Raw genomic sequence first — 27907 nt, 5'->3', positions numbered from 1 at the left:
GTGGGTGGGGGGCGGCAGGGGAGGGGGAGGGCGCTGGGTTCTGCAGAGGCCTCACTGTGGGCAGTCGGGGGTCGTCCTGCCGGCCGGGCTGGGTCAGACACGGACTTCGACCTTGGCTTTGCAGAAGGCGCCTGGACTTCTCGCCTGGGGCGGGAGCTCCGCACCCGGAGAAGGAGGAGGCGTCTGCAGTCCTGTGCCCATCACCTGAGCTGCACCGGGCGGGCGGGGAGGATAACAATTATTGGGAGAGGTTAAAAAAAAAATCATTATCAAATAACTACAGCTTGAAAAAGTTGGCGGGCGGGACGGAAAACGCGGCCTGGATCGCGCGGTGGCCGCCTCCGCTCCAGGCGCGCCGCGCCGCGGTAGCCAAAAATGCGAGAAGGAACATCTGTAACGCATTTAAGGGATGTTCACCTTTGAGACCGCGCCGCTGGATGGAGGCGGTGAGTTCACGCGAAAGGAAAAACTCTTTAAGAGGGTTTCCCTTAAGGGACCTGCCTGGCGGGGCAAAGCAGGACTGCACGGCGGGGTGGGGGTGGGGTGGAGGGGTGGGGAGAGGCTGGGACCACCTCTTTAAGCCTCAGTTTCCCCGAGTCTGTACCACAGGCGGTTGCGTTTTTTTTTAAGGGCCCTTCCAGTGGGGACATTCGGAGAGTCCCCTTCTAGTCACCTGTGATCCTGTGAGTGTCTCAGGTGGAAGGAGAAGGACCAGGCTTTGGGTGGGGGCTGGGCGGGGCCCTCATCACCTCCTACGGGTTGCCAGGCCCCTGTCATTGCATTCCCTCCACATTCCAGAGCCCATGACGTCTTCTGGGTGAGCGTTTGTCTCCTGAGCGAGGCCAAACCCACCTTCCTGAACGGTCACTGCTCTGTCCCTGCAGAGGAGAGCAGGGGACCCTCCGTTCTCAGCGGGAGAGGTGACCTTGACCTTCCAGGCTTCATATTTCCGGCCATTCTCACCTCTTAGGTCTTCATCACAGCCATCCCTTCCGCAGGCCTTGACTCCCCTAAAGCCCCCTAGCCCAGATCCCCACCACTCATCAACTTCCCCCTGGGGAGTTGCATCTCAGAGTGGTCAGCATGGGGTCCAGTCCGCCCCCCCGCCCCTCCCCCAGTCACTTTGCAGGTGGCCCAACCTCTGAGCTTTTCAAAGTTAGAGGGGAGGCTGGGGAGGTGCAGGAGTGAAGTGCAGGGACTCTTCCCTGGGGACTCACCCCCCCACCACCACACACACACAGGAAGCCCACTTGCCCAAGAGAGGTTCAGCTGGGACAAGCACATGGTCCCGGGATTTCTATCCACAGTATTATGTCCCTCCCAGCCTTTGCCCACCAGGAGACAGAAAGCACTGGAAACCATATTGCTAGCTGGAGTCAGGAGTACCATCCCTGTGCACAGACTGATCAAGTGCTCATTGAAAAATGCTTCAGACGGTAGATTTTGTGTGATATGTATTTTCCAACAGTAAACGTAAATCGGGTGGCAGGGGGGGCGGTGGCGGCAGTGGGGAGGAAGCAGAGCAAGAATTTGAACTCAGGCCATTTGGCCTCAGAGTCTGCTCTTAGCTCTGAGCTGGACTATGAACCTAGTGAAAGTGAAGTGTTAGTCATTCAGTCGTGTCCAACTCTTTTGTGACCCCGTCACTGTGGCCAACCAGACTCCTCTGTCCATGGAAGTCTGCAGGCAAGAATACTAGAGTGGGTTGCCATATCCTCCTCCAGGGGGATCTTCCCTACCCAGGGATCGAACCTCAATGCCGGCAGATTCTTTACCATCTGAGCCACCAGGGAACCTAGAAGATGCTCAATAAATGTTTGTTGAAGGAATGCATGGGAAAGTGGAGGCGTGACTTCAGAAACTTTCAAGCAAGTCAGTTTTCCTTCCACTCCCCGGGGCCTTGGTGTCCCCATCTTACCCATGGTCGTGGGCGAGTGCGGTCCCCACGTGTGTGTCTTCACAGTGCAGTTTGTGAGCACGTTTCTGCATTTTCAGCTGTCTCTCCGTCCCTTGCTTTTCTCTGTCCTCCCTCAATCACCTCCTGGGTAGCACTGCCCTGCCTGCTTGTGCGTGTGTGTGCGTGCTCGTGTGTGCTGGCGGGGGCGGGGCAGCCAGGCAGCAGAGGCACTGAAGACAGCCACCTGGCGCTCACGCGTCTCCTCCCTCCTCGGGTGTTGCCTTTTTACTTACACCTCACCTGCTCCACGGTCGTGATCTGTGGCGACATCTGAGAAATTCCATGATTCTCTAATGCACTGCCTTCCTTCCAGAATCTCAGAGTTCTAGAGTGGTCACGCTGTTGCGATTCCGTCTGGGCCCTTCCTCTGAGTTTTCATTGCCTGAACTAAAGTCTGGACTCCAGGGGTCTGGTTCCATGAGCTCTCCCTGGCAGAAGGAATCTGTTTCAAGATAACAAGTCAAAAAAAATCTCCTTTTCCATCCCTGGACAGAGTCTGGCCAGCCCAGTCCAAGGCCGTGCCTCTGCCCCTGGTGTACGGGAATTTCTTTGAGTTGAACCCAACTCAGCTCTATCTCTCCGTTCACTCATCGCATCTGTTTCTTACAAGCACATATTGGGAGAACTGGACAGAGGTTCAAGGTTAGTCAGATCTGGGTCGACCTTGAACGTGGACCCTGGACAGGCAGTGAGGGTTATTCAGGGGGCTTGGGAGCTGGCTGACCCCCAGTGACTGGTGATCAGGAATCCAGACCCTAGCCTCCCAAGGGTGAGAGGCAGAGTAATGTTTGGTCAGGAGGTGGTGGATCTTAGGTGGATGGGCATCTGGGGACAGGAGCTGATAGGAGGAAGGGCGGGCAGCCTGGCAGTGCTGAGTGAGGCTGAGGAAGGGCTCTGGTGTCTGGGAGAGATGAGGATGGCTAGGTGTGCATGTGGCCCCAGACCACTAAGGGTTCTGGGCAGATTGCTAAGGACAGGGTGGAGCCCAAGAGAATGAAGGACACTTGTTAGAACTGGGCCATGGGGTCCGATGGAGCTCCTAACCCCCGGTGTCAGGAGGTCTTTACCCAAGGAAGTAGGAGGCTTAAGTTTCTGTAGCCAATTTCTCACTTTGCTTTGTCACAAAGAACCCAGAGGTCCTAATTCACAGACCATAACAAGTCCCTGAGCCCAGGAGACCCAGTGCCTCTTAGTTATCTACTTGGTGGATTTTTTTTTTTTTTTTTTTTGCAGCTCCCTGCCTCTTCCCCGCAGCCGGAGGAGCTCAGGACAGGCCACCTCACTTCCACTTTCCCAAGTCAACCCCGTGTGGAAGATGGAGCCTGACACAGCAGGGCAGCTGGACGGGGCTTTGGTCCTTGACTGCATGGGCCCTGGCGTGTCCCATCCAACGTGGACCCTGCAGCCATGCAGGTGACCGAGGGGACTTGCTTGGCTCTGCCTCACTTGTCCCAAGAGGCTGGTTCTGGCACCAGCTGTCACTGAATAAGTAAACAACCGGTGCCAAAAACCCCCTAAGAAGTTTAAGATAAGAGACACCCCTTCGGGGAAGGAAGAACAAAACCTAACAGGAAGCCAAGTGGGTAAACCGTTACTGGTGTCGGTGTGAGGGTTGTGTCTCTCTGTCCCAGGCTGGAGACGCTGTGCTTTCGGCTCTCGGGCTGGCCTGGGGTGGGGGCGTCACAGAGCGGGGATCGAGGTACACCTGCCAGGGGGCGGGGCTGGGGAGCGGAGTGACGTCGTGTCATCTTCTCCCATGATGCTCTGGGTCCTGCCCAGGTCCCTCCAATTGGCCCGTGAAGGCAGGGTGCCTGGGAGCGGAGGCCCCGAGGCCAGACAGGTCATCGTGCTGTTGCTGAGGGCCCTTGGGAAGTCAGTGACCCTCCTGAGTCCCCTGACCTTTCTGAACGTACCCCCTCAACCACGTCATGGGGGTGCTGAGGGGACTCACCAAGATAACTCAGGCCGAGAGGCTAGCTCGGTGCCTGCCATATGGTGAGTACCATGGCTCAGCAAGGCTTAAGGCAAGGCTGGGTGGTGCACTTTGCAGACCTGGAACTGGGTGAGGAAAAAAAATTCCTTAACCATCTGGAGCTGGGGCAAGTTTCCTGGAGAAGAAGCCCTCTAGCCCACAGCCTGGACACCATCATCTCAGAGGAAAAGGAGAGAGAGAGAGGTCTTAATCAGAGCTTGAGAACTATGAATCAAGCACTTTAAAAATTTTATTATTTATTTGTATTTTATTTTAAAAATTTTATTTTTCTTTTTGCCCCACAGTGTGGCACTCGGAATCTTAATTCCCTGACCTGGGATCAAATCTGTGGCCCCTGCCATGGAAGTGCCAAGTCTTAACTACTGGACTGCCAGGGAAGTCCCAAATCAAGCAATTTTAATTGAACACACCGGACATTGATTCAGCACCTACCTCTGTGCAGGGTGAGAGGGTGAAAAGATGCCAGGGCTACCCAGAATGTGTCCTCAGCCATCAGCATCTAGTGTGGGACCGGAAATGGATGCTCTCATATAGGCTGTGATGTGGGTGGGGTGGTGGGCATGGAGAAGAGAGAGATGGGGAATGTCGAAGAAAGGAGGGGAAAGAGATCTAGGCCCTGGGAGGCCGCAGGGAGGGAGGAGGGAGGAGAAGACTTTCTAGGTGCAAGGGTGCTCAGCGAGGGGCTCCGAGAAGCACGGGAGGAGGGAGGGAAGGAGGGAGAAAGGAGGAGGGTCCCCAGGGCCAGGACTCGGTCGCTGAGCTCCCTGCCTTAACTAGGCACCCTCCCCTGGAGGTAGACGGGGTAGAGGGCAGCCAGTGACTCACTCTGCCAGCTCGGTCCGGACAGCTGTGCAAACAGACTGAGGAAGGGGCCCCCAGGCCACACGTCCCTGCCTCGCTCTCTCGTCCTCCCCAGAGGCTGCCCCACGCCACCTCGATTCCCCTTGCCTGCGCCAATGCCTGTTCTCTCCCTGAGACTGCGGGAATGTCAGTGGAAGTCCTCGGTGGCCCTGGAGTTCTCCTGCAGCTTCAAGGAGGAGGAGCAAGATGTGAGGTCTCTCTGCACGGAGAGTCTCACCTCCTAGGTCCTCTGAGCGTGACTCCAAGGTTCAGGCCCCTAGCGACGCACCCACATGCCCATCTGGCCCCCATCTGGCCCCTCCAGTCGTTCATCCACCCTCTGACCCACTGGCACTCGGCCCTGAGCCAGACCACACAGATCGCAGCCCCAACACCTCTTCCTGCCTGACTCCAGGGATGTTGTTGCTGGTTGTGTTAGTCGCTCAGTCATCTCTGATTGCGACTCCATGGGCGGTAGCCCACTAGGCTCCTCTGTCCCTGGGATTCTCCAGGCAAGAATACTGGAGTGGGTTGCCATTCCCTTCTCCAGGGGGTCTTACCGACCCAAGAATCGAACCCAGGTCTCCTGCATTGTAGATGGGTTCTTTACCATCTGAGCTATCAGGGAAGCTCAGGGGTTGGGGCCCAATTCCCCGTGTCTCCTCTCAGGAAATATCACCACTTGGAATTCCCTGGTGGTCCAGTGGTTAGGACTTGCTGCTTTCACTGCCAAGAGCCCAGGTTCAATATCTGGTTGGGGAACTAAGATCTCTCGATCTGTGCAATGTGGCCACATTTTAAAAATGGAAATATCACCACCCTCCACTCCACTGAGTTGCTCAGGCCAGAAGCTTGGGATTGATACCTGGGGTCCTGACACCTCCATCTCCTACCCCTTCTTCCTCTAACTTGACATTACACTGTGTAAGTTTCAGCTCCAAGATGTACCCCATCCACTGATCACCATCTCCACGGCCACCACCCCACTCTCCTCTGCCGTCCTCCATTGCCTGCATGTTGGAGCAGTCACAGTCCCTCTACCTGCCATCCGTCCTTCACACAGCAGCCTGAGTAATTAAAACATGTCAATCCAAAAAAAAAAATGTCTATCAGATCGTGTTTCTCTCTGCTGAGAACATAGAGAGGAGGAGGCTTGTGTAGGGAGCCAGTGGGGGTAGTGGGGGTGGGCTGGGAAGGTCAGAGTTTGTGTTTCCCTGAAAAGAGCCCTGGGCTAGAAGGCTGAGAGCCTGGCTTCATTCCGAGAGTTATAGCCTTTCTCTGAGCCTCAGTTCCCCCATCTGTAAAGTGGGCATAAGTGGTCCTACCCTCCAAGGGTTGGTCTGAGGACAAAGTGAATCAAAATGTGTGTGCTCAGGCCTGGGCCAGTGGTGTGCCCCTCACCAAGGCTGGATGTGAGCGGCCAGATCTGTCTTGAATCCTCCTGCAGAAACTGGAATAGAAGTCTGTTTTCCTGGCCAAGGTTTCTCTGCCTGTTTGGGCAGGGTTTCCTTCAGGGTGTTTCTGATGAAGTTTTACAGTTCACAGGATTTCCACTGCCGAACTAGTGATGACTCGGGCTCTCATCTGACCCTTTCTGAGAGCAGAGCTCCTATCTTGCCTCTTCTTCTTCTTTTAAACTATATATTTATTTGGCTGCGGGGGTCTTCATCTTGGCATGTGGGATCATTGGTTGTGCCATGCAGACTCTTAGTTTGGGATCTAGTTCCCTGACCAGGGACTGAACCTGGGCCTTCCTGCATTGAGAGCTCGGAGTCTTAGCCACTGGACCACCAGCGAAGTCCCCTGCTGCTCCTTCTTGGTGCCATTTGTTCCAGCTCCATTGTTGGGGGGACAGAGGCTTAGGAAGGCCGACTGGAACCACCAAGGAAAGTGGCACAGACCCCTCTCATCCCGCCCCCACCCCCAGTCTGACCAGCTGACTCCCCACTGGCTATAACTCTGGCCCAGTTTACTCAACTGGAGAAAAACGCAGAGAACTCGGCCTCCCTGATATGAGGGTGAGATGTATATAGGTCAGGGGCGAAGGGAGTGCCCAGTAGAGGGAATAGCCAGGAAGAATGTTCAGAGGCTCTTCCTGTTTTGCTCCCAACCCCCTCCCCCTCTGTCAGCACCATTGCCAAGCATCCTCCCCGTCTCTACAAGGGCTCAGAAGAAGGATCCAGAACGCCCGTGCTTATCACAGAGGAAGCCAACAGATCCTATGGGGATGGCAGAGCCCTTCCCCAAGCCCTGATCCAGAGAGCCTGTCACTGCTTGAATTCCTGCAGTGTGATCACGTCACTGAGTCCCCACTCCCATACCTGGCAGGAAATGACTGTCCTGCCCAGCCTTGTGGGGTGACATAAAATCCATGCCTGTGTCCACCTTGTCCTACATCAGACAGCCCTCAAGGGGTGGACTGGAGATTGCAGCCTCGCCCTTCCTATGCTTGATGGAGAGGGGAGTGAATGGTGGGCGTGATCCCCAAAAGCAGTGACATGCTAAGTGGGGGACCCTGGGTGCAGGTGTTAAGGGGGTGCCTTATCCGTGGAGGATTTAGTCACAACAACAAAATTGACTCAGAGTCAGCTTGCTCTGTTATCACTTGCTTTGTTATTGCCAATGTAGGTTGGCAAATCTGAACAATGTCAGGGAGAAGACGCTCCTTTGCACCAGGAGAGCCTGTTCCCACCGTCCACCTCTTGCTGTCTCGTAGGGGAGCAGACCCCTGGGCGGCTGGCAGGTGACTCTTCCTGCTCAGTGCTGGCCCTGTTTTCTGACTGATCTGGCACAAGGGGGAAATGAACTTGGAGAGATTAAAGGGCATAAAGAGGTCAAAGTGGCAGGTCAGAAGTCAAGACCTTTCTCCGCTTATCACCCTCCAGGGCCTTCCCCTAATGATCCAGGAGAGAGGTGCAAGGCCCAGGCTGTGCAGGACCCTGTCCATCAAGGCAAGGAGTTTGGATTTTATTCTCCTCACGGTGAGAAGCCTTTGGAGGGTTCCAGGCACAGAAGGGCTGTGATCTGATCTGTGTTTGGGGAGAATGGGAAAATTTAGGAAGCTGAGGTGAGAATGGGCTTCGTGGAGAGTTTAAAACAACATTCTTTCCTTCCGCCTACAAGGCTTTTAACATTCTTTTCCCTCTTGTTTTTGTTTTTGGCTGCTCTGGGCCTTTGTCGCTGTACGCAGGCTTTCTCTAGTTGCGGCGAGCAGGGGCTACTCTCGAGTTCCTGGACGCGGGCTTACTGTAGCGGCTTCTCTTGCGTGGAGCATGGGCTCTAGATCACAGGCCATCGCTCACGGGCTCAGTTGCCTCTCGGCATGTGGAATCTTCTTGGGCCAAGGATTGAACCCGTGACCCCTGCACTGGCAGACAGATTCTTAACCACTGGACCACCAGGGAAGTCCTGCGAGGCTTTTTGAAACATTGCCATGTGCCAGGCTCTGGGCCAGCTGTGGTGGGTGTCAGTATGGGTGAAGCAGACAGGCCTCTGCCCTCAGGGGTGCACAGACTGGGTGGGGAGACAGACATTAAAGATCTCACCGACATTAACATGCTGACCAGCGTCAGAAAGATGCAGGAGTCCTGGGGCATCAGAGGGGAGAGGGGACAGGGGAATTGTAGGAGCTGAAATAAGGCCAGTGTGGTTGGAAATGAGGAGACTGTGGTGGTCCTGAGCTCAGAAATCCCTGAGCTGGCAGGGTTTCCAGAAGATACATCAGGCCAAACTCAGGAACCTTGTCTTTATCCTGGGAAGGGCTTTAACCCAAGGAAGGGGTCCTGATTTGAGTTGTTTTTTGTTTGTTTGCTTTAGATATAATGACCTGTAACATTGGATTGGTTTCAGGTGTACAATATAGTAATTTGATATTTGTATATATTGCAATGTAATCATCATGAAAAGACCAGTTAACCTCCATCACCACTTAGTTACAAAATTTTTTTCTTGGGATGAACACTTTGTTTGGCCTCTGCGCTTGATATGTGGGATCCTCGTGCCCTGACCAGGGATGGAACCCACGCCCCCTGCAGTGGAAGCACAGAGTCTCAACTACTGGACCACCAGGGAAGCCCCGGGATGAAAACTTTTAAGACCTGTTCTCTCAGCATCTTCCAAATGTATGCTTAACGATAGTCCCCACACTGTACATTCCATCCCAAGAATTTATTTATTTTAAGGCTGGAAGTTTGCACTTTTTAACCCCGTCTCCCACTTCTCTCACTTCTCCTGGTGTTGTGTTTATACAAACAAGAGCAACAGAGCCAAAGCCAGAGAGCCCAGCACTGGCCTGGCACGGCCTCAATCGCCCACCAGGAGTCACTGACCCAGTAAGTGGAGAATTAGACCGCCAGGCTCCGAGTGGCACAGCCGTGACGGCGGCAGGGAAGGCGTGGCCCCGGGTGGCGTGTGGTTAGTCGGGCAGGTTCGTGTGCACAGCCCCCCGTGGGCCCTGGGGTGCGGCCCAGCCTTCTGGCGTGAAGGCGCCAAGAAGTATGAGCTGTTCCTTCCACAGTCTCGGTGACCGCGGCTTTTGGCCTTGATAAGTAGATGATGTTGATTCATGACCTCGGACTTCTAGTCACAAAACCACAGTCTGGCTCAGGATATTTCACCAGGGAGAGGAGAGATAGCTGATCAAAATGCACCTGTGAATCTCTCTAGTCTACGATAGGAGTTTGGGATGTTTTTTGCGGGGAGGAGGAGCATGTGGGATCTCAGTTCCCTGACCAGGAATCGAACCCTCACCCCCTGAAGTGGAAGTCCTAGCTGCTGGACCACCAGGGAAGTCCTTTGAATCTCCCTAGTCTGAATCGTGAGAAACTCTGTCCAGTTGGTGCTGGGTTGGCCCAGCCTGAGGGTGCTGTTTTTCTGCTTGGCTTGTTGGGAGCAAGTAACCTTTGCAGGGAAAGAGCGGCTGCTGGAGGCAGGAGTGGAGCTGGCTGGGCTGAGCGGGTATGGGGAGGCCTCTTCCTCCCCCGAGGCTGCAAGAGAGTTGCTGCTATTGTGTGTGTGTTTTATTTTTATTTTTCAAATCATTTTATTTATTTATTTATTTATTTTTGGCTCTGCTGGGTCTTTGTTGCTGTGCGGGCTTTTCTCTAGTTGCAGAGGGCAGGGCTTACTTTCTAGCTGCAGCATGGGTCTTCTTGTTGGCTCCTCTTGTTGAGGAGCACAGGCCCTAGGGTGCACTGGGTTCGATAGTTGGGGCTCCCGGGCTCTGGAGCACAGGCTCAAGAGCCGTGGCGCACGGTCTGAGTCACTCCTTGGCAGGTGGGATCTTCCTGGCTCAGGAATCGAACTCATGTCTCTTGTATTGGCAGGCAGATTCTTTACCCCTGAGCCATCAGGGAAGCCTTGTGTGTGCGTTTTAAATAACAGCTTTATTGGGATATAATTCACATACCATGAAATCCCCATACCACAGGGCAACTTAAAGTCTCTGTGCCATAACTACTGAGCCCACGAGCCACAAGTATCAAAGCCCTTGCACCTTAGAGCCTGTGCTCTGCAATGAGGGAGGCCACCTCGATGAGAGGCCCTCACACCACAGCTAGAGTGTAGCCCTCCTGATCCCCTTGACTAAAGAAAGCTGGCACGCAGCAATGAAGATCCAGTGTAGCCAAAAATAATAATAAAAAAGAAAAAAAATCCCCAAATGGGTTATTCCTCTTTTTATGATTGAGTTGGAAGGATTTTTTTTTTTTAATATGTATATCCTAGATACAAGTCCCTTATCTGGCATGTGATTTACAACATATACAGCAGACTCTTTTGATCCCTGCAGACCACTTTCCGTTGAGTGGATACCCTGCTTTTTTTTCCCTTTTAGTGGAATTCCAACTAATACATGTAGAAAGAGCGATGGACCTGAGAACCACCATTTGGCAAATACCACACTATGAATCGTTTCTGGCAAGAATCATGAATGGATGTTAAAATTGATGGACAAAAAAAGTGTATGAGAAACAGGATATTTAGAGTCTTAAAAGTAGCCTCCCCACTGGACACTTAATAGCAAAAGGGAAAATAGCAACTTTACACTGGAGAAACTTGGCAGACAACTTGATTAAGAAGTCAAAAGTAATATCCACAATATCAGAGACAAACACATCACATGCCCCCTGGTATGATGCAGCGACAAAGATACAACCTGCTTTTGTGGTATCTTTACCAAAAATGCCCACCCTGAAATTAGTGGTGAAGAAGCATCAGAAAATGCCAAAAGAGAGGCATTCTAGAAAACAAGTAGCCGGTACTGTTTAAACGTGCCAGGATCATGAAAGACGAAGACAAGAAACTGTTTCTGATTCAAGGAGACTAAGGGCTCATGGCGACTGAAAGCAAAGTGATCGTGCGTTGAATCTTGGATCAGAAAAAAGAACAAGAGTGGGATCACCTGGGAAATTCAAGTAAGGGTTTTGATTAGCTCATAGTGTTTCCTGATTTGGATCATTGTATTGTGTAAAATGTTAATATTTAGAGAACCTGGATAGACTATATGGAATTCTTCTTACTGTATTTGCAACTTTTTGGAAAGTCTGAAATATCTCACAATGAGAAGTTAACAAAAACCACAGCAAAATTCTGCTTTTAAAACTCCTTTACTGTCCGTTGGCCTAAGGAGGGAGTTCCTTTAGCCAGACTGTCACCAGGCTTGAGATCTGGCTCCAGCCCACCTGGAGCATCAGATCTGGAGCTCAGGAGCACACAGGGTGGGGCTGCCTGTCATGCTTTGCTGTTACGGCAGGTCCCACCATTACACATCTTCCTCCCTTTTTGCCTTCTGACAAGTACTGAGACTTGGCCCTTAACAGGAGATCACCTTCCAGGAGCTCCCAGTCTGATGACAGAGGCAGACACAAAATTTGACAGTGACAATGCAGAGTGAGCTGGTGCTTGACAGAGGATTCTGTTTCAGCTGCCTCCTCCCCTGGTGAAACTTTCAAGGCTGACTTTCCCATCACCTCGTTGGTGAAGCTTTGTGGCTCCTCCAAGTAGACGGAGCTGCCCTCATCCATCCTCCCTGGGTCTGTACCGTGGGTCCCTTTTCCAAGCATCTCCCGTCTGCTCTGCCCGGGAGGTCTTCTGAGGGGCTTCCCCGATCCCGGGGCTCCTTAATGGCTAGATCACTGCTCCGTTCAATTCTGGATGCCCCTAAAGCAAGAATTGTCAGGAACTAACTGTATCTTCTGTGATGATGAGTCTGGTACCAGGGCAGTGGGATAAAAACCCATCATTTTGAGAAGTGAATCCTCCTGCTTCAGAAAATTGATCAGACTCTCTAGAGAACAGGATCATGGGGGCTGGGCTGTTGTGCTTTGACAGGAGGCAGGATTTGAGGGGTGGGAGGAGGAGGGGGAAGAGGAATGGCAGGGCAGAGATGGCAGACAGACGTCTAGGGGGAGGGATTTTAACAGGTTCCTATAATTACAAAGCAGATGCCTCTGCCTCTCCAACCGTCAGTAAACCTACTACCCACACAGATGCCTGGTGTGAGTGGGATTGGGGATAGAAACTAAGGAAAAGGATTTCCACATCGGGGCAGCAGTGGGGGAGGACTAAGGCATCTTGAGCAAGGAGCCGAGACCATGTCCAAACTGGTGTTCAGTAGAAGCAGGGCTCTGGGTCAAGGACAACCGAGATGTGACCAGTCTCGTCCCCAACCCAAGACTCCACAGCCATCTTGGAAAGGAGTTCACGTTCCTCCACCATCCAGGGTCTGTGGATCATTCTGGTATAGCCTTGCAGGGGTCAGCATGACCCTCCTGACTCCAGCTGGCAACACCAGCGCGTGAGTCTCTGGTGGCCACTGCGTGGCGGAGCAGAGACCCCTCATGCTTTGACTCTTGCAGCCCAACTGGTGGTGGACACTGGCCTGGTTCCCTCCAAGAACTTCTGGGGAACTTCCCCTGCCTGCGTGTTGGGGGGAAAGCATGATTCCAAAGAGATATACTTGACTTCTACTCAGTGCCTCTCAGGGAATCTCTACTGCTGCCTTGTGCCTGGGCATCTGCTTGGCAATTGTCCCTGGCAAACAAATGGAGAAGTTGAAATGTCCAAGTTTAGATCAGTGTGGTAGAACAGGGGCCTTGAAGCCAGTCGGTGGCTCCAGATTTATTTCCTGGGAATTTTTTTCCCCCACTGGATTTGCTGAGAAATCCACAGGGGATGAAGTGGCAGGCGTTGCCCACAATATACACCCCCTTTGCACAGGCACAAGCTGAGCCTGGCTTGAGTAGGGGCAGTTCTGGCCAGGGTAGGTGTGGTCACCAAGCCCCGAGGGCACCCTGCCATCACTCCTCTTGGGAGCCCAGAGACTGCTGGCTTCTCCCTAGGGTGAGCACCCTCACTGACACTCAGTCTTTCAGCAAACATTCCCTGACTGGCTCCTAACTGCCAGGACTATGCTTGGTGAAACTGCTCAGGGTAGACCAGACATGACCCCTGCCCCCAAGGGGTCACCATCTAGTAGAGAGACAGGTATGGCGACGGGCAGTTACCATACAGTGTGGAAGGGCATTGGCAGCTCCTGTGACCTGGGAGCACCATGGAGGCACCTGACCCCGAAGGGGTGGGGCTGGAACCTTCCTGAAAGAGATGATGAGAAGCTGAGTCTTAAAGGATAAGGAGAAGGAGTTAGTGGAGGTGGGGGTGGGGGGGAGGCAGAGGCATGGAGAGGAAAGCCATACCTGTAACCGGGGGCTGGCCTCAGGATCCCAGGGCACCCCGCCACTCAGATGCCTGTCCTGGTCCCTCACAAGCCAAGTCTGCTGACCTCTGTTCCCTCCCACCCCAGCTGCTGCCCCACACAAGGCCAGGCCTGCATGAGACTTCCTGGGGCACTTACTCCATCACTGTGAATCTGGAATTTCAGACCCAGAAGCCAACCAGCTGGATGAGGCACACAAAGAATTTACCCAAGATCACTCGTAGCCCAGACTCCCATGGAAAACAAGAGTATCAAAACCAGGATCCCAGTGAAGATGGGAGCCAGGCCCCCCATGGGCTCCCACACCAGTCACAGCTCTGCCCCTGGAAATGACATGGGAATCCACCTTTCCAGTTAGACTGGAGGGAATCTGCTTCCTGGGTCACCCTCTCCCACCCTGAGTCTAATAGGTGTGTGACTGGTGGAGCCTACATCATATGATTAAACCCTAGCTACAAGGGAGGCTGGAAGATGGCTGGTTTTTGTGAAAGAAGATGGACAATCAGAAGGTGGGAGACTCCCCAGACATAGGAGGCACATTCAGCAGCACTGGGCAGGCAAAGGAATGATGGATGGGCACTCTTTGACACTGAGGGGGAGGCTCTGACTGTCAAGGGAACCCTGCTATCTGGCACGACCCAAGAACTAACATCATAGCCCAACCCAATGGCCTGCCTTGGGCCATTTGCTTCCTCATCTTCCATTTGTCCTTTTGCTCATTCATCCATTGGCTAGTCATTGATGACAGCTCCTGTGTCCCACCTCCATCAACCTTTCTTTTTCTTTGTTGTCATGGTGACCACTGTTGACCTGCCTTGGCAATCCAGGGGATGTGTGTGCACCAGAAACCACAAATTCCCCAGAGGAAGGGATCAAGGCCATGGACGGAGGAAGAGAGGGTGGGAGAGGCATCCAACACGGGTCATGGCGAGCACTGAGCAGACCCCTCTGCTGTCCCCCAGCACCCCTTCTTCTCCCGCCTGGGGAGGCAGGTGCATTGGGTGTAGGGAACCCACCCCTTGTTATTTCTTGGAGGAACGTCATGGCTTGATTCCTCCTACCCCTTCCGATCTTTGGGGTTCCCATCTGGAAAATAACAGGTTCCCTCTGGAGAAGCACCCATGTGGTTGAACTTGATTATTCTTGCTCACGCTGTGTTCGCTCTTTCCGGAGCCTGGCAGGAAATGTTTACCGTGGATTTTTACAGAAGTGGCTATAATGATGGAGTCCCACCCGAGTCCTTCCCATTAGATAGGTGTATCTCCTCCCATCCCAGGGCGGCACAGTGGGGAACAGGCATGAGATCTGGAGTTAAACCCCTGGGTGTCTCTAGCTTTGTGACATCAGAGAGGCCACTTCACCTCTGGGAGCCTCAGTTTCTCATCTGTATAATGGGGATAACATTATTCACCCGGCAGGGGGAGGAGCTTCCTCAACATGGGCTCCTCATTGAGAAGCCCAAGGCGGGTGGGGGGTGCATTGAGGGGGGTGGTGCCCCAAGTCGCCAGCTTGCAGGGACCACTGTCTTCCTGCTCCTGGGGGAGACTTGCCTGACCTGTGTAGGACCTTGGTGCTTTTCCTGGAGACATGCTGGGAGGAGATGGCCCCGCGCCCTGGTGCCTGATCCTGGGTCTTCCACGTGGGAGCCTGAGGCACCTTCCCCGGGCGGGGAGGAGATGGGCTTCGTCCCCGTCTCAGCTACTCAAGAGAGCAGCAGCCACTCTGCCTGCGAGCCGGAGGAGTTGAGAGAGAAAACGTGGAACTAAAATAGCTCTTTTCCATAAACAAAGCTGCTTTTCGTTGGGGGAATGTAAACAGGCAGATGCATTAGGAGACGGTGCCATCCGGCAGAGCCGTGGGGGAGGCGCCACGTGAGGCCTGGGGCCTGCGCTGCCAGTGTCCCAGCCGCCCCTGGGCGAGCAGGATGCCAGGCGGCCAGGCAGCTCCAGTGCCCAGGGGATCAGGACCACGGGGTGCCCTCCGGGACCTCCTGCATCACCCTGTTCAGACAGGGCTGGGGGCCTCTCCTCACCCTGGGGGCCGCCCCTCCGCAGGCTGAGAGTGTTTCCTAGAGCAGCAGGGAGCGGGGACCTCTGACCCCAGAGGCTGGCACTGAGCCCGGACTAGGAGATGCGGCCGTTCCTCTGAGCCACTGTCCCAGCCCTCGTGTGGGGCTGGCTCCTCCTCCTTCGCTCCCCATCCTGAGCAGCTTGCGCCTTTGCTTCCCTTCGTGTTTGGTTATCCTGTCATGGGGGTCAGTCTCAAATCCCTTGAATGTGTCTTACAATGAGAGGGACGCGTCCACGGCAAAGAAGAGCTCCTGGGTGGGAGCATCCCCGGGGTGGGGGGCGGGTGGGGATATGGGGAGAGGATGAATGGTGGGGTGAGGGGGAGAGTTGCTCTGCCCCCACTGAGCGGGTAGGGGCTTGCAGTGCCCCCGGGGCAGTCACCCAGCCTCAGGGGTGTCCAGCCCCCGCAGAGTCCTGGGGCCTGGCTCTGGCAGTTCCCTGAGGGCCCCTGGGGAAGGGGCTCATTTCTGGGTTTGCGGCTGTGGCTTTACTGAGACCTCAGGCCTGTTTTCGGCGAGGGGTTGTTGGTCCAGCCTCAGAGCTGCTGAGCTGTGCCCTGGGGAGATGATCTGTCCAGGCACTGTAGATGGTTCTAGAACCTTGACCATCACTGATAGAATCCCCCAGAACCCCCTGTGCACCCCACCCTGGGCTCCGAATGAGGGAGAGGGTGTCATACCTCTTACAGATGAGAAAACAAGACCCAGGACAGTGAGGAGGGCTAGCTTTCAGGCAGAGCTGACAGACCAGTGAGCAGCCTGTGCTCAGGGGCCTGCCTCCACCATGTCATGCATGACGCCACGTCCTCAACAAAGCAATAGAAGCCACTGCCTCCTTTTCAGAGGAGGAGGTGTGATGTGACGGTGGAGGAGGAAATGGCGACACAGCAAGTACTCTTGCCTGGAGAATCTCATGGACAGAGGGGCCTGGTGGGCTACAGACCACGGGGTCACAAGGAGTCGGCCATGACTTAGCGACCCAATAACAAGAGAAAAATAAAAGCAAAACATAAGCTATTCATTAATTTTAAGATGTGTTTTATAATAAGAGGTTGGAAAAATGTAAAATAAAAATAATTCCTCCCTGGTGGCTCAGACGGTGAAGAATCCGCTTGCAATGCAAGAAACCTGGGTTCAATCCCTGGGTCAGGAAGATCCCCTGGAGAAGGGAGTGGCAACCCACTCCAGTATTCTTGCCTGGAGAATTCCATGCACAGAGGAGCCTGGCGGGCTACAGTCCGTGGGGTCACAAAGAGTCGGACACAACTGAGTGACTAACACACACACAAATATTTTAAAAAAGGAAATCCCGTGATGGTAAATGACACCCCAAGACAATGGCACAAAAATCAAGGGCAGACCTGGGACTGGCACTTCCAAGCCCAGGGTCACACCCGCTTCGAGGCTGCCGGACTGTGTTCAAGGGTATCCCAGGCATTGGAGAGCAGGTATGTCTGGACCGGGCCCTGCCACTTGGGAGAGGCATGTCCCTCACCTGTACAAGGGGCTGGTGAAAGCCCCCAGCACATAAGACAGGTGCGAGTATCAACCTGACCCAGGTGCCAGTCAGAGCAAACTGTGGCCCTGCCCAGCCACTGCCTGTCTGGAGGCGGTGATGCTCTCCTATAAAGACAACACTTGGAAATCAGCCTCTGGCAGAGGGGATGTGACAGCTCTGTTGACAGCTCCCTGCCCCAGGACTAGCGGCTGTCTGGTTGAGGGCAAGGCAGCCACACTTCCTGTGGGGACTCGGCTGCGGGGAGGCTGCCGTGGGAGCCCGCCTCGGGGAGCAGGTGGCGTGGGGGCCGAGCCGCGGACTAAAGAGTGGAGGGACCGGCGTTGGCTGTGTGGGGGGGTCCTGTGGAGTCAGCCGAGGGAGCTGCAGGCTGGGGAGAGCTGCTCTGAAGACCCTACGGGGTGGGGGAGGCCTTCAGTGAAGCCTGCGAGAGGCTAAGGGAGGTGAATCTGGAAAATGAGGAGATGGGCCAGGGGATGGGATCCAGGGGGAGAAGGCTGTTGTGGGGAGGAAGGGGTTTGAGTCCTGAACCAGAAAACAAGAACATTATAGAACCCTTTTCTTGGTTGGTGTGTCCCTTGGGGAATACCTGATGGGCTCCAAAAGTCGGCTCTGATCAAAGCCGACGATCACGTGTCCCTGCTGGTGGAGAGCATGGCACCAGCTAGGGTCCCATGACCCTATGGGGGCTGCTGGCCACAAAGATCCCAAAGTCCCATGTGAGCCCCTTGCACCTCTGTGGCCGGTTCTAGGAGGGCTCCCTCCTCACTCTAGCATTCCTGACATAGAACCTGATCCTGGGGTTCCCCCCACCAAAATGTCCTCCAGCCCACACGGCTCTGTGCTTCTCTCTCCCATCCCCCCATTCTGCCTTGTCCCCCGTCTGGTTGTTGTCCGGCTTCCCGGTCATGCTCTGGCCTCCTGCCTTCCTATCCCCTCCCCTGGAACTCTTCACCTCCTTTTTGGGCTGCCAGATGGAGCCTCAGAAGGGGCTCAGGGCACCGTTGTGCCCTGGGAACTCTGGTGGTCAAAGACCTTCTCTGGCTCCCCAGTGCCCATTCAAAGGAATCCCCACCCCTGCGCCTGCCCTGCCTGAGGCCTGGCCACGTCTGGGTCTGCATGCTCCCCGCCTGGCCCACGGCCTGGCCCAGGCCGCATGCCTTTCTCCCCACGCTCTCTCTCCCTGGCGTCCTCATCCCGCGCCTCCTGTCCCCTCATCTCCAGGGCTGCAACTCCTCAGCTCCCTTCCGGACCTGTCATCCCCAAGGTCCCTCCAGCTCCCCACCAAGACCCTTTCCTGTGAACACTTTGGAGATGTGTGTGTCTGGGACGGGGTGGGCATGGGGGTGGAGGCTCCGGAGGAGGCGGGGGGCTGGCTCTCAGTCTGAAGGAGCTCGGCCTGGGCTCCTGTTGGCTTTGGCGGGCCAGGGTCTCTGATCACTCACCTCTGTGACTTCCAGCTCAGGGCAGTGACTCTGATTCACCCCATGAGAGCTGGGGGTGGGTGGGTAGGGGTTTCAGCATTGCTTGAACCCCAGGTATGTTGGCGGGCAGTGCCCCTCCCCTGGACCTCACCTCCCTGTTGCAGCTGGCTCTATGCCACCTCCACAGTCCACTTGGCTCTCTTAAGGCTGGGGCGGGGAGAGTGGGGGATCAGGAGTTAGATGAAATCTCAGATGGGGGCCGAGCTGAATCAGGGATTCCGAGCTGTGACTCCGGTCTGCTGCAGAGAGGCTGGGGTGGGGGTCCCAGAACCTCTCAGCAGCTCTTTGGTGGGAAGTGGAGTGCAGGGGGGGGGCGCTGAGCCATGCGTCCTCTGAGGACCCACATGCCTGCCCTCCCCCAGGGAAGTGGGAACGTGGTCAGGGCAGTGATTCACAGCTGCTACTTCCATGAGGTCATCTGCAGCCTCCTCCCCGCAGGGGGCTGGGGGAGGTGGGGGTGGCTGGGTGGGATGGGACAGGCTGGTCCTCCCGTCCCGCCCCCCTCCCTGTCCCTGGCAGGCAGGAGGAGGGAAGGCAGGAAGGCGGCGGGTCTATCTCAGCCACCATCTAATTACCCCGAGAGGTAATTGCTCTGGGTTTTCTCTGACACCTTGAGATTTCTCTCCGGGGCCTTGCGCGGTGGAGCCAAAATAACCCTGAGGAGGCTGCCGGCCCCAAGACAGCGCCTATCTCGAAGCCCCAGCAACTGCAGGCGGCCCCGCCGCGACGTGCCCGAGCCTTGAGACGGCGTGAGTTTATGACAGGTCCCATTATGTCTCTTGCGCAAGCACTGAGTGTTGAAATGCCCAACGGATGATGGCAGTGTTGAAATAACCTGTCGTCTCAGCACTTTCCCCGTCATTAGCCAGATGTTCCAGCCCTCAGAAGCGTTTGCAGCCTTGCGCAGGGAGGGAGGGGGCCTGGATGGAGGCAGAGGGAGGCCTGGGTGGGAGGATGCGGTGGCCTAGTGTCCCTGGGAGAACAGGACGGGGGTGGGTCAGCCTTGGAGGAATGTGGGCACAGACAGACAGATGAGAGAAGGAGGAGAGGCTGGCTTCTCTTGTCCCTTTTGAAAAATTAAAAGAAAAAATTTTTTTGTTTTTGGCTGCACTACCTCGGGATCTTCGTTCCCATGCCCCCTTCAGGGAAAGTGCCCGGTCTTAACCACTGGATCAACAGGGGAATCCCTACGTTAAAAAATTCTATTCATTCTTTTTTTTTTAATTGTATTGGAATTTGGTTGACTTACCCTGTTGTGTTAGTTTCAGGTGTGAAGCAAAGTGACTCAGTTCTACAAAGTCATTCCTTTTCAGCTTCCTTTCTCATACGAGTTATCACAGAATATTGAGTAGAAGCCCCTGTGCTGTCCAGTAGTTCTTGTCGGTTATCTATCTTATACATGTGTGCGCTCAGTCACTTCAATCGTGTCCGACTCTTTGCGACCTCATGGACTGCAGCCCGCCAGGCTCCTCTGTTCATGGGGATTCTCCAGGCAAGAATACTGGAGTGGGTTGCCATGCCCTCCTCCAGGGGATCTTCCCGACCCAGGGATCGAACCCACATCTTCTGCATTGCAGGCAGATTCTTTACCACTGAACCACTGGGGAAGCCCCTCTTACATATAGTAGTTTGTATATGTTAATCCCAAGCTCTTGATTTATCCCTCCCCAGCATGTTTCCCCTTTGGCAGCCATAAATTTGTTTTCAGTATCTGTAAGTCTGTTTCTGTTTTGTAAATCAGTTCACTTGTATCATTTTTTAAAAATTAGAACCTGCATATGCATGATATCATATGATATTTATCTTTCTCTGTCTGACTTCACCCTCTAAGAAATTTTCATCCCCGAGTCTCATAGTCACTGCAGGGGTGGGACTATGCGGGGGACCATCCTAGCAGGGAGTCCACATCAGGGCCCACGGGAGCTGGGCATCCGGGCTCTGCTTCACTCAGAGCATCTCAGAGAGGTGATATCCTGACCGCTGTCCCCCAAACTACCTGGTGTGGGGACGAAGCCTCATCTTGAACCTAACTCTGGACTCTGAGGCCCGGGTTCCCATCACACGGTCTCCCACATCCCTGCCTCACAGTTCAGTTCAGTTCAGTTCAGTCACTCAGTCGTGTCCGACTCTCCGCGACCCCATGAATCACAGCACGCCGGGCCTCCCTGTCCATCACCAACTCCCGGAGTTCACTCAGACTCATGTCCACAGAGTCAGTGATGCCATCCAGCCATCTCACTCTCTGTCATCCCCGTCTCCTCCCGCCCCCCAATCCCTCCCAGCATCAGACTCTTTTCCAGTGAGTCAACTCGTCGCATGAGGTGGCCAAAGTATTGCAGTTTCAACTTTAGCATCAGTCCTTCCAATGAACACCCAGGATTGATCTCCTTTAGAATGGACTGGTTGGATCTCCTTGCAGTCCAAGGGACTCTCAAGAGTCTTCTCCAGCACCACAGTTCAAATGCATCAATTCTTCAGCGCTCAGCTTTCTTCACAGTCCAACTCTCACATCCATACATGACCACGGGAAAAACCATAGCCTTGACTAGACAGACCTTTGTTGGCAGAGTAATGTCTCTGCTTTTTAATATACTATCAAGGTTGGTCATAACTTTCCTTCCAAGGAGTAAGCGTCTTTTAATTTCCTGGCTGCAATCAGCATCTGCAGTGATTTTGGAGCCCCCGAAAATAAAGTCTGACACTGTTTCCACTGTTTTTCCATCTATTTCCCATGAAGTGATGGGACCAGATGCCATGAGCTTTGTTTTCTGAATGTTGAGCTTCAAGCCAACCTTTTCACTCTCCTCTTTCATTTTCATCAAGAGGCTTTTGGGTTCCTCTTCACTTTCTGCCATAAGGGTAGTGTCATCTGCATATCTGAGGTTATTGATATTTCTCCCAGCAATCTTGATTCCAGCTTGTGCTTCTTCCAGCCCAGCGTTCCTCATGATGTACTCTGCATATAAGTTAAATAAGCCAGATGACAATATACAGCCTTGACGCACTCCCTTTCCTATTTGGAACCAGTCTATTGTTCCATGTAAAGTTCTGACTGTTGCTTCCTGACCTGCATACAGGTTTCTCAAGAGGCAGGTCAGGTGGTCTGGTATTCCCATCTCTTTCAGAATTTTCCACAGTTTATTGTGATCGACACAGTCAAAGCCTTTGGCATAGTCAATGAAGCAGAAATAGATGTTTTTCTGGAACTCTCTTGCTTTGTCCATGATCCAGCGGATGTTGGCAATTTGATCTCTGGTGCCTCTGCCTTTTCTAAAACCTGCTTGAACATCTGGGAGTACATGGTTCACATATTGCTGAAGCCTGGCTTGGAGAATTTTGAGCAAAAAACCATATTTTAACCAAAGGGGCTGCTCTTGGAGGGGCAAGTGTGTCAGGGTCCAACCCATCAGAGGAAATTCCTAGTAACCGTGGTTAAATAATGAACTCCCCTGATAAGTATAACGCCCTGTCCCTTGTGGCATCCAAGCCAGAGAAGGGCCACAGCCAACAGCTGTGGAGGGGACCCCATCATGCATGAGAGGTGGACCAGAGGCTGAGTTCTCATATCTGTTGTTGAATTGAAGAAGGAAGTGAAAGAGCCTGCAGCTGATAAGTAAGCCCCTCAAAGAGTTATGAGTCCCAGGAGGATGCATCTGGGCAGGGGGCGGGTTCATAGTCTCTTCGTTTAGCACCTTCTCGTTTCTTCTGCTTCTGGAACCCGTATGACCCCGTGCACCCTCTCCCATTGAGGAAAGGACTAGCTCTCAGTCATTCACACCATAGTGAGAATGCATTTCTCCCTGGAGATGAAAATGCTGCCATCTTCAGGCTACATGGCCCCAGCCTGGCTCAGGCTGTCGGTCCCGCCCCTGTTTGCCGAGAGAGCGCCAGGGCAGCTTTCTGCCAACACCTTCCTTCAGCCTCCAGGCTCCTGAGGAAGAGGTGTGGTCCAGTTAGGGACCTAGCCTGGAGCAGTCAGCCTGGGACGGCTGGACAATCCTTCCTGGGCTCCACTTGCTGTGTGATGCTGAGTGAATGCCTTCCCCTCTCTGAGCTGCAGTTTCCCTGTGGGCGTTAGGGACTCTGAGAGCACGTGACTCACAGGGTTAACGTGGGCGTGGTATGTTAAGACCTGGGTGCCTCTGCCGGAGGGGACCGCAGGGCCAAGGCGACGCTGAACTTGGGGGGGACAGGAGGGCTCTCACAGCAGGTGCTGGCTGAATGTGGAAGGACACTTTGGCTCTGTGCGTGCGTACTAAGTCGCTCCAGTCGTGTCTGACTCTTTGCAACCCCGTGGTCTGTAGCCCACCAGGCTCCTCTGTCCATGGGATTCTTCAGGCAAAGGCGTCTCTTAAGGCTCTGGCATTGGCAGGCTGGTTCTTTACCACCAGCTCCACCTAGGCAGCCCCACTTCGGCTCTGCTGGCCAGCCAAGGGGCTGCTGACCCCAGGCCTCGGCTCGACGTGGAGGCCTGTCTCAGCGCACCGACACCTCCTCTTCTCTGTCAGCAGCCTTGACCGTGTGGCTATACTGTGTCGGCCAGGTCCCTCCCTCTGCAGTTACAATCATCGTCTTTCCCTTGTCGGTTAATCCATCTGAGGAGTGAGCCTTTGAAATGAGGCACTTCCTGCTTCTCCTCAGACTTTTGTCCATTAATTTTAGCATCCTTTGGTACATACCATTTGCAGCCATTGTTCCTGGGGTGTTTGCCACACGGTACTTTTCTGTTTCCTTCTTCCGTTTTACGGCATTGCCGTTCTAGTGTATGGAAGCGCGATCCTTTCTCCCTCATTTATTTTTCTGTCCAATTATGGATTTGTATCAGTGTGGCTCAGATGGTAAAGAATCTGCTTGCAATACAGGAGACCCAGCTTCCATCCCTGGGTCGGGAAGATCCCCTGGAGGAGGGCATGGCAACCCACTCCAGTATTCTTGCCTGGAGAATTCCGTGGCCAGAGGAGCCAGGCAGGCTACCGTCCATAAGGTCGCAAAGAATCGGACACGACTGAAAGGAAAAGAGAATTATGTATTTATATCAGTGTATTATGCTCTCTTTGAATCCCTCTTTGATCTTGCTACCTTGAGAACTCAGCATTGCCACTGAGATTCAGGACTGAGGGACGGTGGCCAGGAGTAGCAATCACTTGCCCAGGGTCTGGCCTGGTGGGCGGCCACGGAGTTTCCAAATTATCCCAGATCTGGGCCCCTCCATCTTTTGCCTGGATTGCTGCCACGGCCTCTGACCTATCTGCCTCCACCCATCCTCGTAGTTCACGTCCCCTCCCTGGACCCGTAACAGTAGCACTACAGAACGCTTTATTTTTCATCTTAAAAAAAAATTATTTTGAGTGCACTGGATCTCTGATTCAGCAGTGGCAGGGCGGGGGTGGGGGCGCTCACTAGTTGCAGTGTGCCGGCTTAGCTGCCCCACAGCACGTGGGGTCTCAGTTCCCCAACCAGGGATCGAACCTACATCCCCTGCAGGTTGGAAGGCACATTCGAAACCACTGGACCGCTGGGAAAGTCCCATTAGACCACTTTACCTGCTTCCAGGGGTCCCTCATGTCCTCCAGATAGAGCTCAGACGCCTCTACCTGGGGGGAAAGGCCCTTTCAGATCCCACGTCTAGTGATCCTTCGGACCTCATCTCTTTCTGTCCTCCCTTCCATGGCACGGTCTTCTCAGACCTCCTCCAGCGTGTCTCACGTCTGGACCTTTGCACAAGTCGTTCCCCAGCCTGAGACATGGCTCTCCTCCTTACCTGGCTCCCTCCCACTCTTCCTCCAGGGCACAGAGTCAGGCGTGCGTCACCTTTTCGGCACCCTCGAGCCAGTCCTGGGCCCACTCCGGAAGTGGAGGGGCACCCCTTGGGCTTGACGGCAGTAATTGCCACCTGCCTTGTCTTACCTGTTACTGCTCTGGGTCTCCTCTCCAATCGGACTGTGAGCCCCTCGAGAGCAGGGATTGGGTCTCCAGACCCCTAGCACCTGGCACATCATGGTGTTTGGTTAATATTTATGGGATGGATAAAAAGTGGACTCCAAAGCCCCTTGCTCTTTCTGCTGCCCTGTGGACCTACTGTGTGCAGGGCAGTGTGCGAGGGGCTACAGAAAATGTCAGGAAGTTGGAGGGAGAAGAAACATGCCTATAAAACTATAAGCACGAACAGGGCCTGTGGGGGACTTGGCATGCGTGGAATGTCTGTTAAGTAGTAGACATTTCACACCATCCACAATATCATTCTATAGAGAAGGAGATGGAAGCTCAGCAAGGTGAGGTGACTTGTCCAGGGTCACACAGCTGGTTAGTACCAGAACCTGCAGGATGCCAGAGCACATGCGCCAGCTACTACCCCACACAACCTCACACCCAGCTAGACGGCCAGTGCCTTGTTCAGACACAGAGCTTCCTACGGGCCTCAAATCTAGTGGCTTTATGTGGCTTTTTCCATGTCATTAATTGCCCTCCATTCCCTGCCTCTTTGGGTGTTTCTGTTATAGTTAAAAGAGCAATAAAAAACAACATAATTGGAAGACAAAGGCGACTGCCCGGCCAGTTCGCCCTAAGGAGCAGAGTGCCGGTAACTTGGGTGTGATCCTACCCATGATTCATGCAGAAAAATTACAGCCTTCCATACACAGGTGCGTACAAGCCACCGGGTGGGGTGGAAGCAAACACAGCGCTTAGATCGGGCAGTAAAACCCAGGCCTGTGGTAGGGAACCAAGTCAGACAGCCTTCTGTTCTCCTCACTCCTCTACTCTGGAGAGACACTATTGGTGCACAGCCCTCTAAAGTTTGCAAACTGTTCCTGCTGGTGTGTTTGTACGGACAGCAGAGCCCCACCCGTGAGTCCAGGACAGTGAAGACTGGATGCTCCAGGCCAGATGACAAGACGCCAGTGCTGACGGGGAGGCTCCTGGGGTGATGTGCCGCCAGGATCCAGGGTCCCAGCCCTGGACAGGTTGCAGCCCACCCAGGAGAAGGGGTCTGAAGAGGTCCTTTCTGATGGACCCGGGAAGGCTTCCTGTAGGAGGGGGTGTGGAGAGCTATCTAGGAATCTCTTCTTCCCCACCTATTCCTTGCCTGTGATGGGAAGGAAGTCTTCATTTTCAAAGGGAAGAAGAGGGACCCACCAGGTCCCCACTGAGTGCCAGAGTTGCTTCCCTGGCCACCTGCTGTCATATCAGCTGAGGCCCTGGGTCCTGCCAGACCAGCCCCTGGACCCTGGGTTCAGAAACTGTCTCTTGTGGGCTTATTTGAGCCCACTGCAGTGGCTTGCATGCACGCATGCTAAGTTGCTTCAGTCGTGTCTGACTCTGTGATCCTATGGACTCTAGCCCGCCAGGCTCTTCTGTCCATGGGATTCTTCAGGCAGGAATACTGGTGTGGGTTGCCGTGCCCTCCTCCAGGAGATCTTCCCAACCCAGGGATCAAACTCGCATCTCTTATATCTCCTGCACTGACAGGTGGGTTCTTTACCACTAGCGCCACCTGGGAAGCCTCTGCAGTGGCTTGTGTTAGTCGTTCAGTTGTGTCTGACTCTATGTGAATCCATGAACTGTAGCCCGCCAGGCTCTTCTATCCACAGAATTCTTTAGGCAAGAATACTGGAATGGGTTGTCATTCCCTTCTCCAGGGGATTTTCCTGACTCAGGGATTGGACCTGGGTATCTTGCACTGAAGGCAGATTCTTTATCGTTTGAGCCACAAGTGGCTTCTCTCTCCCCAAATCAGAGAATACTCCTTAGTAGAAAGCAGCCTCCAGGGGAATTTGGAGGGGGCTGGGGCTGGCAGAGGTCCTGCCTTGGTCCAGAGCCGCCCCCAGGACTCAGGCCACAGGTGCCCTTGCCAGGCAGATGTCCGCTGGCCCTGAGCCCTGGCGGCAGGGCTGTGGGCTTTCTTACCCCCATGTGCCCACCCTACTCTGAACCCACTGCCGACAGCCTTTTCTCAAATTGAGGGACAGTTTTTACAGGCCTAGGTCTTAGGGATAAACAAGTAACTGTCAACACTGATGTTTACTTATCTGGCAATTTATTTACTTTAACACCATTATCAATGTTTGAATGTATAATACAGTCACATGGTCTGAAATCCTTATAAGAAAGCATCCATCAGAAGCCCCCCCTTTCCACCGATGTCCCAGCCAATCCAACCCCTCTCCCTCCCTAGAGAAGCACTTACTCTCTTAAGTGTCCTTCAGTATTTCTTTATGTGCATGCACCAAGTGGTATGTATTTGCATATATCTCTGCTGTTCTGGGCTTCCCAGGTGGCACTAGTGGTAAAGAACCCACCTGCCAATGCAGAAGATATAAGAGACGCTGGTTCGATCCCTGGGTCAGGAAGATCCCCTGCAGGTGGGCACAGCAACCCACTCCAGTATTCTTGCCTAGTGAATCCCATGGACAGAGGGGCCTGGCGGGCTACGGTCCACAGGATCACAAAGAGTTGGGCACGACTGAAGCAACTTAGCTTGCACACACATGTGCTGTTCCACTTCTTGTGCTTTTACCTAATAATATATCCTGGAGACTTTGCCTATCAGAACGTGGAGAGCTGCCTGCTCATATTCCTTCTTCTTCCCCCTCCTTGCCTTCCTGCCCCCACCCGCCATTGTGTGGATGTACTATAGTTTCTTTCTCTAGTCCTTTTCGATAGACACTGGATTGTTGCGGTTTTTGCTGTGACCCGCAGGCTTGTACATAGCTCATTTCTCATGTGTTCAAGGTGTCTGTTGAGTAAATTCCCAGAAGTGGGATCGTTGGGTCACAGGGTAAAAACATCTGTAACCTTGACAAGAAGTGACTAAATCATCCCTCATCAGGTTGTATCATTTTGCATTCCTACCAGCAACGTATGACAGTGTCTGTTTCCCAACACAACAACTTTACCAACAGGCTGTGTTGTCATATTTTTGGATTTCTGCCTATCTGGTAGGTAAGAAATGGTATCCCAGTGTAGTTTAATCCCTGTTTCTTTTCACTTGAATGAGGTGGGCTATCCCTTCATATGTTTAAGGGCCATGTATATTTCAATTCCTTTGAACACTCCGTTTAAATCTACTGCCCACTTGTCTATTTGATTGTTGGTCTTTTTCTTCTTGTTTTCTGGGAACTCTTCACCTATTAGGGAGAGAAGCCCCTTAGCTAGGATGTGAGTCACAAATATTTTCTCCCTGTTTGACTTTGCTTATGGTGTTTTTTATCATGTAGAAGTTTGGTATTACTATTATAATAATATTAATAATTATTATTTGGCTCATTATTTTTTCTCTTCTGGCATTTGGGTTTTGAGTTAGAAGACTTTCTTCATGCCAGTGAAAGTATTAGTCAT

At 53.5% G+C, this 27907-nt stretch overlaps 1 long non-coding RNA gene across 2 annotated transcripts; it reads left to right on the top strand.

The window, feature by feature from the left end:
• Positions 1-241: 241 nt before the first annotated feature.
• On the top strand, positions 242-5882 carry LOC129545140 (uncharacterized). Of its 2 annotated transcripts, XR_016036599.1 has the most exons (4): positions 242-446; positions 2451-2599; positions 3191-3370; positions 4235-5882. It is a non-coding gene; the product is annotated as an uncharacterized LOC129545140 (long non-coding RNA). The 2 variants fall into 2 exon arrangements; XR_008683649.2 differs by lacking the exon at positions 2451-2599.
• Positions 5883-27907: the final 22025 nt, after the last annotated feature.

Source organism: Moschus berezovskii, chromosome 27 (assembly GCF_049115385.1).
Source record: "Moschus berezovskii isolate FMDL1 chromosome 27, NW_MosBer_1.0, whole genome shotgun sequence".
NCBI lineage: Eukaryota > Metazoa > Chordata > Mammalia > Artiodactyla > Moschidae > Moschus > Moschus berezovskii.
Note: the sequence above shows the minus strand (reverse complement) of the source record. Positions and strands in the feature narration are given on the sequence as shown.